General features: G+C 38.6%; 6 non-coding genes across 6 annotated transcripts; all 6 read left to right on the top strand.

Moving 5' to 3' along the window:
• Positions 1-531: 531 nt before the first annotated feature.
• TRNAA-UGC (transfer RNA alanine (anticodon UGC)) lies at positions 532-604 on the top strand. Its single transcript has one exon. It is a non-coding gene; the product is annotated as a tRNA-Ala (tRNA).
• Positions 605-4,064: 3,460 nt separating this feature from the next.
• On the top strand, positions 4,065-4,137 carry TRNAA-AGC (transfer RNA alanine (anticodon AGC)). Its single transcript has one exon. It is a non-coding gene; the product is annotated as a tRNA-Ala (tRNA).
• Positions 4,138-5,974: 1,837 nt separating this feature from the next.
• TRNAA-AGC (transfer RNA alanine (anticodon AGC)) lies at positions 5,975-6,047 on the top strand. The gene has a single exon. It is a non-coding gene; the product is annotated as a tRNA-Ala (tRNA).
• Positions 6,048-7,934: 1,887 nt separating this feature from the next.
• On the top strand, positions 7,935-8,007 carry TRNAA-AGC (transfer RNA alanine (anticodon AGC)). Its single transcript has one exon. It is a non-coding gene; the product is annotated as a tRNA-Ala (tRNA).
• Positions 8,008-8,285: 278 nt separating this feature from the next.
• Positions 8,286-8,358, top strand: TRNAA-UGC (transfer RNA alanine (anticodon UGC)). Its single transcript has one exon. It is a non-coding gene; the product is annotated as a tRNA-Ala (tRNA).
• Positions 8,359-11,190: 2,832 nt separating this feature from the next.
• Positions 11,191-11,263, top strand: TRNAA-AGC (transfer RNA alanine (anticodon AGC)). The gene has a single exon. It is a non-coding gene; the product is annotated as a tRNA-Ala (tRNA).
• The last annotated feature ends 1,521 nt before the right edge of the window (positions 11,264-12,784 follow it).

Below are 12,784 nucleotides of genomic sequence, written 5' to 3'. Positions count from 1 at the left end.
AAATTGGAGGGAAACAAACTATATAGACCTTATGATTTCCCACAGATTTTTCATGTGCTTTTCAAGTGTTTTCTTGGTTTCATGTGTAATTAGAACAGTACATGCAGCAAGCCCATCAGTACATTACATGCAGCAAATACACTGTTTCCCTGTTTCACCTAAAACATGCCATTCTGTGTAAGGGAATTAGCTCAAATGGTAGAGCGCTCGCTTAGCATGTGAGAGGTAGCAGAATCGATGCCCGCATTCTCCAGTTACTTTATTTATACTTTATAAATTTTCAATAATGTTGTGCTTAACGCTGGCAATAAATTGGAGGGAAACAAACTATATAGACCTTATGATGGCAATAAATTGGAGGGAAACAAACTATATAGACCTTATGATTTCCCACAGACTTTTCATGTGCTTTTCAAGTGTTTTCTTGGTTTCATGTGTAATTAGAACAGTACATGCAGCAAGCCCATCAGTACATTACATGCAGCAAATACACTGTTTCCCTGTTTCACCTAAAACATGCCAGTCTACGTAGGGGAATTAGCTCAAATGGTAGAGCGCTCGCTTTGCATGCGAGAGGTAGCGGGATCGATGCCCGCATTCTTCAGTTACTTTATTTATACTTTATAAATTTTCAATAATGTTGTGCTTAACGCTGGCAATAAATTGGAGGGAAACAAACTATATAGACCCTATGCTTTCCCACAGATTTTTCAACTTCACGAATAACTGTAGAATACAAAGGGGATTTAGTTCAAATGGTGGTGTGCTCGCTTAGCATGCGAGGGGTAGTTGGTTCAATGACCGTGTTCTCTAAGTGTTTTCTTGGTTTCATGTGTAATTAGAGCAGTACAAGCAGCAAGCTTAATGGTACATTACATGAAGCAAATACACTGTTTCCCTGTTTCATCATGTTTCCCTGACATCATCATGGCAATATCATAATGGGTTCATGATGACATCATCACAATGGGTTCATGATGACATCATCATGATGACATCATAATGGGTTCATGATGACTTCATCATCATAATGGGTTTATGATGACATTATCATGACGACATCATGAAGGGTTCGTGATGACATCATCATAAAGGGTTCATGATGACATCATAATGGGTTCATGATGACATCATCATGATGACATCATAATGGGTTCGTGGTGACTTCATTACAATGGGTTCATGATGACATCATCATGACGAAATCATAGTGGGATCATGATTACAGCATCATAATGGGTTCGTGATGACATCATCATGATGACATCATAATGGGTTCGTGATGACATCATCATGATGACATCATAATGGGTTCGTGATGACATCATCATGATGACATCATAATGGGTCCGTGATGACATCATCATGACATCATAATGTGTTCGTGATGACATCATCGTGATGATATCATAGTGGGTTCATGATGACATCATCACAATAGGTTCATGATGACATCATCATGATGACATCATAATGGGTTCGTGATGACTTCATCATCATAAAGGGTTCATGATGACATCATAATCGGTTCATGATGACATCATCATGATGACATCATAATGGGTTCATGATGACATCATCATGATGACATCATAATGTGTTCGTGATGACATCATCGTGATGACATCATAATGGGTTCATGATGACATCATCACAATAGGTTCATGATGACATCATCATGATGACATCATAATGGGTTCGTGATGACTTCATCATCATAATGGGTTCATGATGACATCATAATGGGTTCATGATGACATCATAATAGGTTCATGATGACATCATCACAATGGGTTCATGATGACATCATAATGGGTTCAGGATAACATCATCATCACAACATCATAATGGGTTCATGATGACATCATCATAATGGGTTCATGATGACATCATGATGACATCATAATGGGTTCGTGATGTCTTCATCACCATAATGGGTTCATGATGACACGCTGGCAATAAATTGGAGGGAAACAAACTATATAGACCTTATGCTTTCCCACAGATTTTACATGTGCTTTTCAAGTGTTTTCTTGGTTTCATGTGTAATTTGAGCAGTACATGCAGTAAGCCCATCAGTACATTGCATGCAGCAAATACACTGTTTCCCTGTTTCACCTAAAACGATGGACTCAGTGTAGGGGAATTAGCTCAAATGGTAGAGCGCTCGCTTAGCATGCGAGAGGTAGCGGGATCGATGCCTGCATTCTCCAGTTACTTTATTGATACTTCATAAATTTTCAATAATGTTGTGCTTAACACTGGCAATAAATTGGAGGGAAACAAACTATATAGACCGTATGCTGGCAATAAATTGGAGGGAAACAAACTATATAGACCTTATGATTTCCCACAGATTTTTCATGTGCTTTTCAAGTGTTTTCTTGGTTTCATGTGTAATTAGAACAGTACATGCAGCAAGCCCATCAGTACATTACATGCAGCAAATACACTGTTTCCCTGTTTCACCTAAAATATGCCAGTCTATGTAGGGGAATTAGCTCAAATGGTAGAGCGCTCGCTTAGCATGCGAGAGGTAGCGGGATCGATGCCCGCGTTCTCCAGTTACTTTATTTATACTTTATAAATTTTCAATAATGTTGTGCTTAACGCTGGCAATAAATTGGAGGGAAACAAACTATATAGACCCTATGCTTTCCCACAGATTTTTCAACTTCACGAATAACTGTAGAATACAAAGGGTATTTAGTTCAAATGGTGGTGTGCTCGCTTAGCATGCGAGGGGTAGTTGGTTCAATGACCGTGTTCTCTAAGTGTTTTCTTGGTTTCATGTGTAATTAGAGCAGTACAAGCAGCAAGCTTAATGGTACATTACATGAAGCAAATACACTGTTTCCCTGTTTCATCATGTTTCCCTGACATCATCATGGCAATATCATAATGGGTTCATGATGACATCATCACAATGGGTTCATGATGACATCATCATGATGACATCATAATGGGTTCATGATGACTTCATCATCATAATGGGTTTATGATGACATTATCATGACGACATCATGAAGGGTTCGTGATGACATCATCATAAAGGGTTCATGATGACATCATAATGGGTTCATGATGACATCATCATGATGACATCATAATGGGTTCATGGTGACTTCATTACAATGGGTTCATGATGACATCATCATGACGAAATCATAGTGGGATCATGATTACAGCATCATAATGGGTTCGTGATGACATCATCATGATGACATCATAATGGGTTCGTGATGACATCATCATGATGACATCATAATGGGTCCGTGATGACATCATCATGACATCATAATGTGTTCGTGATGACATCATCGTGATGATATCATAGTGGGTTCATGATGACATCATCACAATAGGTTCATGATGACATCATCATGATGACATCATAATGGGTTCGTGATGACTTCATCATCATAAAGGGTTCATGATGACATCATAATCGGTTCATGATGACATCATCATGATGACATCATAATGGGTTCATGATGACATCATCATGATGACATCATAATGTGTTCGTGATGACATCATCGTGATGACATCATAATGGGTTCATGATGACATCATCACAATAGGTTCATGATGACATCATCATGATGACATCATAATGGGTTCGTGATGACTTCATCATCATAATGGGTTCATGATGACATCATAATGGGTTCATGATGACATCATAATAGGTTCATGATGACATCATCACAATGGGTTCATGATGACATCATAATGGGTTCAGGATAACATCATCATGACAACATCATAATGGGTTCATGATGACATCATCATAATGGGTTCATGATGACATCATGATGACATCATAATGGGTTCGTGATGTCTTCATCACCATAATGGGTTCATGATGACACGCTGGCAATAAATTGGAGGGAAACAAACTATATAGACCTTATGCTTTCCCACAGATTTTACATGTGCTTTTCAAGTGTTTTCTTGGTTTCATGTGTAATTTGGGCAGTACATGCAGTAAGCCCATCAGTACATTGCATGCAGCAAATACACTGTTTCCCTGTTTCACCTAAAACGATGGACTCAGTGTAGGGGAGTTAGCTCAAATGGTAGAGCGCTCGCTTAGCATGCGAGAGGTAGCGGGATCGATGCCCGCATTCTCCAGTTACTTTATTTATACTTTATAAATTTTCAATAATGTTGTGCTTAACGCTGGCAATAAATTGGAGGGAAACAAACTATATAGACCGTATGCTGGCAATAAATTGGAGGGAAACAAACTATATAGACCTTATGATTTCCCACAGATTTTTCATGTGCTTTTCAAGTGTTTTCTTGGTTTCATGTGTAATTAGAACAGTACATGCAGCAAGCCCATCAGTACATTACATGCAGCAAATACACTGTTTCCCTGTTTCACCTAAAACATGCCACTCTATGTAGGGGAATTAGCTCAAATGGCAGAGCGCTCGCTCCGCATGCGAGAGGTAGCGGGATCGATGCCCGCATTCTCCAGTTACTTTATTTATACTTTATAAATTTTCAATAATGTTGTGCTGAACGCTGGCTATAAATTGGAGGAAAACAAACTGTATAGACCCTATGCTTTCCCACAGATTTTTCAACTTCACGAATAACTGTAGAATACAAAGGGGATTTAGTTCAAATGGTGGTGTGCTCGCTTAGCATGCGAGGGGTAGTTGGTTCAATGACCGTGTTCTCTAAGTGTTTTCTTGGTTTCATGTGTAATTAGAGCAGTACAAGCAGCAAGCTTAATGGTACATTACATGAAGCAAATACACTGTTTCCCTGTTTCATCATGTTTCCCTGACATCATCATGGCAAGATCATAATGGGTTCATGATGACATCATCACAATGGGTTCATGATGACATCATCATGATGACATCATAATGGGTTCATGATGACTTCATCATCATAATGGGTTTATGATGACATTATCATGACGACATCATGAAGGGTTCGTGATGACATCATCATAAAGGGTTCATGATGACATCATAATGGGTTCATGATGACATCATCATGATGACATCATAATGGGTTCGTGGTGACTTCATTACAATGGGTTCATGATGACATCATCATGACGAAATCATAGTGGGATCATGATTACAGCATCATAATGTGTTCGTGATGACATCATCATGATGACATCATAATGGGTTCGTGATGACATCATCATGATGACATCATAATGGGTCCGTGATGACATCATCATGACATCATAATGTGTTCGTGATGATATCATAGTGGGTTCATGATGACATCATCACAATAGGTTCATGATGACATCATCATGATAACATCATAATGGGTTCGTGATGACTTCATCATCATAAAGGGTTCATGTTGACATCATAATGGGTTCATGATGACATCATCATGATGACATCATAATGGGTTCATGATGACATCATCATGATGACATCATAATGTGTTCGTGATGACATCATCGTGATGACATCATAATGGGTTCATGATGACATCATCACAATAGGTTCATGATGACATCATCATGATGACATCATAATGGGTTCGTGATGACTTCATCATCATAATGGGTTCATGATGACATCATAATGGGTTCATGATGACATCATAATAGGTTCATGATGACATCATCACAATGGGTTCATGATGACATCATAATGGGTTCAGGATAACATCATCATGACAACATCATAATGGGTTCATGATGACATCATCATAATGGGTTCATGATGACATCATGATGACATCATAATGGGTTCGTGATGTCTTCATCACCATAATGGGTTCATGATGACACGCTGGCAATAAATTGGAGGGAAACAAACTATATAGACCTTATGCTTTCCCACAGATTTTACATGTGCTTTTCAAGTGTTTTCTTGGTTTCATGTGTAATTTGAGCAGTACATGCAGTAAGCCCATCAGTACATTGCATGCAGCAAATACACTGTTTCCCTGTTTCACCTAAAACAATGGACTCAGTGTAGGGGAATTAGCTCAAATGGTAGAGCGCTCGCTTAGCATGCGAGAGGTAGCGGGATCGATGCCCGCATTCTCCAGTTACTTTATTTATACTTTATAAATTTTCAATAATGTTGTGCTTAACGCTGGCAATAAATTGGAGGGAAACAAACTATATAGACCGTATGCTGGCAATAAATTGGAGGGAAACAAACTATATAGACCTTATGATTTCCCACAGATTTTTCATGTGCTTTTCAAATGTTTTCTTGGTTTCATGTGTAATTTGAACAGTACATGCAGCAAGCCCATCAGTACATTACATGCAGCAAATACACTGTTTCCCTGTTTCACCTAAAACATGCCACTCTATGTAGGAGAATTAGCTCAAATGGTAGAGCGTTTGCTTAGCATGCGAGAGGTAGCGGGATCGATGCCCGCATTCTCCAGTTACTTTATTTATACTTTATAAATTTTCAATAATGTTGTGCTTAACGCTGGCTATAAATTGGAGGGAAACAAACTATATAGACCCTATGCTTTCCCACAGATTTTTCAACTTCACGCATAACTGTAGAATACAAAGGGGATTTAGTTCAAATGGTGGTGTGCTCGCTTAGCATGCGAGGGGTAGTAGGTTCAATGACCGTGTTCTCTAAGTGTTTTCTTGGTTTCATGTGTAATTAGAGCAGTACAAGCAGCAAGCTTAATGGTACATTACATGAAGCAAATACACTGTTTCCCAGTTTCATCATGTTTCCCTGACATCATCATGGCAATATCATAATGGGTTCATGATGACATCATCACAATGGGTTCATGATGACATCATCATGATGACATCATAATGGGTTCATGATGACTTCATCATCATAATGGGTTTATGATGACATTATCATGACGACATCATGAAGGGTTCGTGATGACATCATCATAAAGGGTTCATGATGACATCATAATGGTTTCATGATGACATCATCATGATGACATCATAATGGGTTCGTGGTGACTTCATTACAATGGGTTCATGATCACATCATCATGACGAAATCATAGTGGGATCATGATTACAGCATCATAATGGGTTCGTGATGACATCATCATGATGGCATCATAATGGGTTCGTGATGACATCATCATGATGACATCATAATGGGTTCGTGATGACATCATCATGATGACATCATAATGGGTCCGTGATGACATCATCATGACATCATAATGTGTTCGTGATGACATCATCGTGATGATATCATAGTGGGTTCATGATGACATCATCACAATAGGTTCATGATGACATCATCATGATGACATCATAATGGGTTCATGATGACTTCATCATCATAAAGGGTTCATGATGACATCATAATGGGTTCATGATGACATCATCATGATGACATCATAATGGGTTCATGATGACATCATCATGATGACATCATAATGTGTTCGTGATGACATCATCGTGATGACATCATAATGGGTTCATGATGACATCATCACAATAGGTTCATGATGACATCATCATGATGACATCATAATGGGTTCGTGATGACTTCATCATCATAATGGGTTCATGATGACATCATAATGGGTTCATGATGACATCATAATAGGTTCATGATGACATCATCACAATGGGTTCATGATGACATCATAATGGGTTCAGGATAACATCATCATGACAACATCATAATGGGTTCATGATGACATCATCATAATGGGTTCATGATGACATCATGATGACATCATAATGGGTTCGTGATGTCTTCATCACCATAATGGGTTCATGATGACACGCTGGCAATAAATTGGAGGGAAACAAACCATATAGACCTTATGCTTTCCCACAGATTTTACATGTGCTTTTCAAGTGTTTTCTTGGTTTCATGTGTAATTTGAGCAGTACATGCAGTAAGCCCATCAGTACATTACATGCAGCAAATACACTGTTTCCCTGTTTCACCTAAAACAATGGACTCAGTGTAGGGGAATTAGCTCAAATGGTAGAGCGCTCGCTTAGCATGCGAGAGGTAGCGGGATCGATGCCCGCATTCTCCAGTTACTTTATTTATACTTTATAAATTTTCAATAATGTTGTGCTTAACGCTGGCAATAAATTGGAGGGAAACAAACTATATAGACCTTATGATGGCAATAAATTGGAGGGAAACAAACTATATAGACCTTATGATTTCCCACAGATTTTTCATGTGCTTTTCAAGTGTTTTCTTGGTTTCATGTGTAATTAGAACAGTACATGCAGCAAGACCATCAGTACATTACATGCAGCAAATACACTGTTTCCCTGTTTCTCCTAAAACATGCCACTCTATGTAGGGGAATTAGCTCAAATGGTAGAGCGCTCGCTTTGCATGCGAGAGGTAGCGGGATCGATGCCCGCATTCTCCAATTACTTTATTTATACTTTATAAATTTTCAATAATCTTGTGCTTAACGCTGGCAATAAATTGGAGGGAAACAAACTATATAGACCCTATGCTTTATCACAGATTTTTCAACTTCACAAATAACTGTAGAATACAAAGGGGATTTAGTTCAAATGGTGGTGTGCTCGCTTAGCATGCGAGGGGTAGTAGGTTCAATGACCGTGTTCTCTAAGTGTTTTCTTGGTTTCATGTGTAATTAGAGCAGTACAAGCAGCAAGCTTAATGGTACATTACATGAAGCAAATACACTGTTTCCCTGTTTCATCATGTTTCCCTGACATCATCATGGCAAGATCATAATGGGTTCATGATGACATCATCACAATGGGTTCATGATGACATCATCATGATGACATCATAATGGGTTCATGATGACTTCATCATCATAATGGGTTTATGATGACATTATCATGACGACATCATGAAGGGTTCGTGATGACATCATCATAAAGGGTTCATGATGACATCATAATGGGTTCATGATGACATCATCATGATGACATCATAATGGGTTCGTGGTGACTTCATTACAATGGGTTCATGATGACATCATCATGACGAAATCATAGTGGGATCATGATTACAGCATCATAATGGGTTCGTGATGACATCATCATGATGACATCATAATGGGTTCGTGATGACATCATCATGATGACATCATAATGGGTTCGTGATGACATCATCATGATGACATCATAATGGGTCCGTGATGACATCATCATGACATCATAATGTGTTCGTGATGACATCATCGTGATGATATCATAGTGGGTTCATGATGACATCATCACAATAGGTTCATGATGACATCATCATGATGACATCATAATGGGTTCGTGATGACTTCATCATCATAAAGGGTTCATGATGACATCATAATCGGTTCATGATGACATCATCATGATGACATCATAATGGGTTCATGATGACATCATCATGATGACATCATAATGTGTTCGTGATGACATCATCGTGATGACATCATAATGGGTTCATGATGACATCATCACAATAGGTTCATGATGATATCATCATGATGACATCATAATGGGTTCGTGATGACTTCATCATCATAATGGGTTCATGATGACATCATAATGGGTTCATGATGACATCATAATAGGTTCATAATGACATCATCACAATGATGTGTAATTAGAACAGTACATGCAGCAAGCCCATCAGTACATTACATGCAGCAAATACACTGTTTCCCTGTTTCACCTAAAACATGCCACTCTATGTAGGGGAATTAGCTCAAATGGTAGCGCGCTCGCTTTGCATGCGACAGGTAGCGGGATCGATGCCCGCATTCTCCAGTTACTTTATTTATACTTTATAAATTTTCAATAATGTTGTGCTTAACGCTGGCAATAAATTGGAGGGAAACAAACTATATAGACCCTATGCTTTCCCACAGATTTTTCAACTTCACGAATAACTGTAGAATACAAAGGGGATTTAGTTCAAATGGTGGTGTGCTCGCTTAGCATGCGAGGGGTAGTTGGTTCAATGACCTTGTTCTCTAAGTGTTTTCTTGGTTTCATGTATAATTAGAGCAGTACAAGCAGCAAGCTTAATGGTACATTACATGAAGCAAATACACTGTTTCCCTGTTTCATCATGTTTCCCTGACATCATCATGGCAATATCATAATGGGTTCATGATGACATCATCACAATGGGTTCATGATGACATCATCATGATGACATCATAATGGGTTCATGATGACTTCATCATCATAATGGGTTTATGATGACATTATCATGACGACATCATGAAGGGTTCGCGATGACATCATCATAAAGGGTTCATAATGACATCATAATGGGTTCATGATGACATCATCATGATGACATCATGATGGGTTCGTGGTGACTTCATTACAATGGGTTCATGATGACATCATCATGACGAAATCATAGTGGGATCATGATTACAGCATCATAATGGGTTCGTGATGACATCATCATGATGACATCATAATGGGTTCGTGATGACATCATCATGATGACATCATAATGGGTTCGTGATGACATAATCATGATGACATCATAATGGGTCCGTGATGACATCATCATGACATCATAATGTGTTCGTGATGACATCATCGTGATGATATCATAGTGGGTTCATGATGACATCATCACAATAGGTTCATGATGACATCATAATGGGTTCATGATGACATCATCATGATGACATCATAATGGGTTCATGATGACATCATCATGATGACATCATAATGTGTTCGTGATGACATCATCGTGATGACATCATAATGGGTTCATGATGACATCATCACAATAGGTTCATGATGACATCATCATGATGACATCATAATGGGTTCGTGATGACTTCATCATCATAATGGGTTCATGATGACATCATAATGGGTTCATGATGACATCATAATAGGTTCATGATGACATCATCACAATGGGTTCATGATGACATCATAATGGGTTCAGGATAACATCATCATGACAACATCATAATGGGTTCATGATGACATCATCATAATGGGTTCATGATGACATCATGATGACATCATAATGGGTTCGTGATGTCTTCATCACCATAATGGGTTCATGATGACACGCTGGCAATAAATTGGAGGGAAACAAACTATATAGACCTTATGCTTTCCCACAGATTTTACATGTGCTTTTCAAGTGTTTTCTTGGTTTCATGTGTAATTTGGGCAGTACATGCAGTAAGCCCATCAGTACATTGCATGCAGCAAATACACTGTTTCCCTGTTTCACCTAAAACGATGGACTCAGTGTAGGGGAATTAGCTCAAATGGTAGAGCGCTCGCTTAGCATGCGAGAGGTAGCGGGATCGATGCCCGCATTCTCCAGTTACTTTATTTATACTTTATAAATTTTCAATAATGTTGTGCTTAACGCTGGCAATAAATTGGAGGGAAACAAACTATATAGACCGTATGCTGGCAATAAATTGGAGGGAAACAAACTATATAGACCTTATGATTTCCCACAGATTTTTCATGTGCTTTTCAAGTGTTTTCTTGGTTTCATGTGTAATTAGAACAGTACATGCAGCAAGCCCATCAGTACATTACATGCAGCAAATACACTGTTTCCCTGTTTCACCTAAAACATGCCACTCTATGTAGGGGAATTAGCTCAAATGGTAGAGCGCTTGCTTAGCATGCGTGAGGTAGCGGGATCGATGCCCACATTCTCCAGTTACTTTATTTATACTTTATAAATTTTCAATAATGTTGTGCTTAACGCTGGCAATAAATTGGAGGGAAACAAACTATATAGACCTTATGATGGCAATAAATTGGAGGGAAACAAACTATATAGACCTTATGATTTCCCACAGACTTTTCATGTGCTTTTCAAGTGTTTTCTTGGTTTCATGTGTAATTAGAACAGTACATGCAGCAAGCCCATCAGTACATTACATGCAGCAAATACACTGTTTCCCTGTTTCACCTAAAACATGCCACTCTATGTAGGGGAATTAGCTCAAATGGTAGAGCGCTCGCTCCGCATGCGAGAGGTAGCGGGATCGATGCCCGCATTCTCCAGTTGCTTTATTTATACTTTATAAATTTTCAATAATGTTGTGCTGAACGCTGGCTATAAATTGGAGGAAAACAAACTGTATAGACCCTATGCTTTCCCACAGATTTTTCAACTTCACGAATAACTGTAGAATACAAAGGGGATTTAGTTCAAATGGTGGTGTGCTCGCTTAGCATGCGAGGGGTAGTTGGTTCAATGACCGTGTTCTCTAAGTGTTTTCTTGGTTTCATGTGTAATTAGAGCAGTACAAGCAGCAAGCTTAATGGTACATTACATGAAGCAAATACACTGTTTCCCTGTTTCATCATGTTTCCCTGACATCATCATGGCAAGATCATAATGGGTTCATGATGACATCATCACAATGGGTTCATGATGACATCATCGTGATGACATCATAATGGGTTCATGATGACTTCATCATCATAATGGGTTTATGATGACATTATCATGACGACATCATGAAGGGTTCGTGATGACATCATCATAAAGGGTTCATGATGACATCATAATGGGTTCATGATGACATCATCATGATGACATCATAATGGGTTCGTGGTGACTTCATTACAATGGGTTCATGATGACATCATCATGACGAAATCATAGTGGGATCATGATTACAGCATCATAATGGGTTCGTGATGACATCATCATGATGACATCATAATGGGTTCGTGATGACATCATCATGATGACATCATAATGGGTTCGTGATGACATCATCATGATGACATCATAATGGGTCCGTGATGACATCATCATGACATCATAATGTGTTCGTTATGACATCATCGTGATGATATCATAGTGGGTTCATG

The sequence above is a fragment of the Spea bombifrons genome, chromosome 5 (assembly GCF_027358695.1).
Source record: "Spea bombifrons isolate aSpeBom1 chromosome 5, aSpeBom1.2.pri, whole genome shotgun sequence".
NCBI lineage: Eukaryota > Metazoa > Chordata > Amphibia > Anura > Pelobatidae > Spea > Spea bombifrons.
Note: the sequence above shows the minus strand (reverse complement) of the source record. Positions and strands in the feature narration are given on the sequence as shown.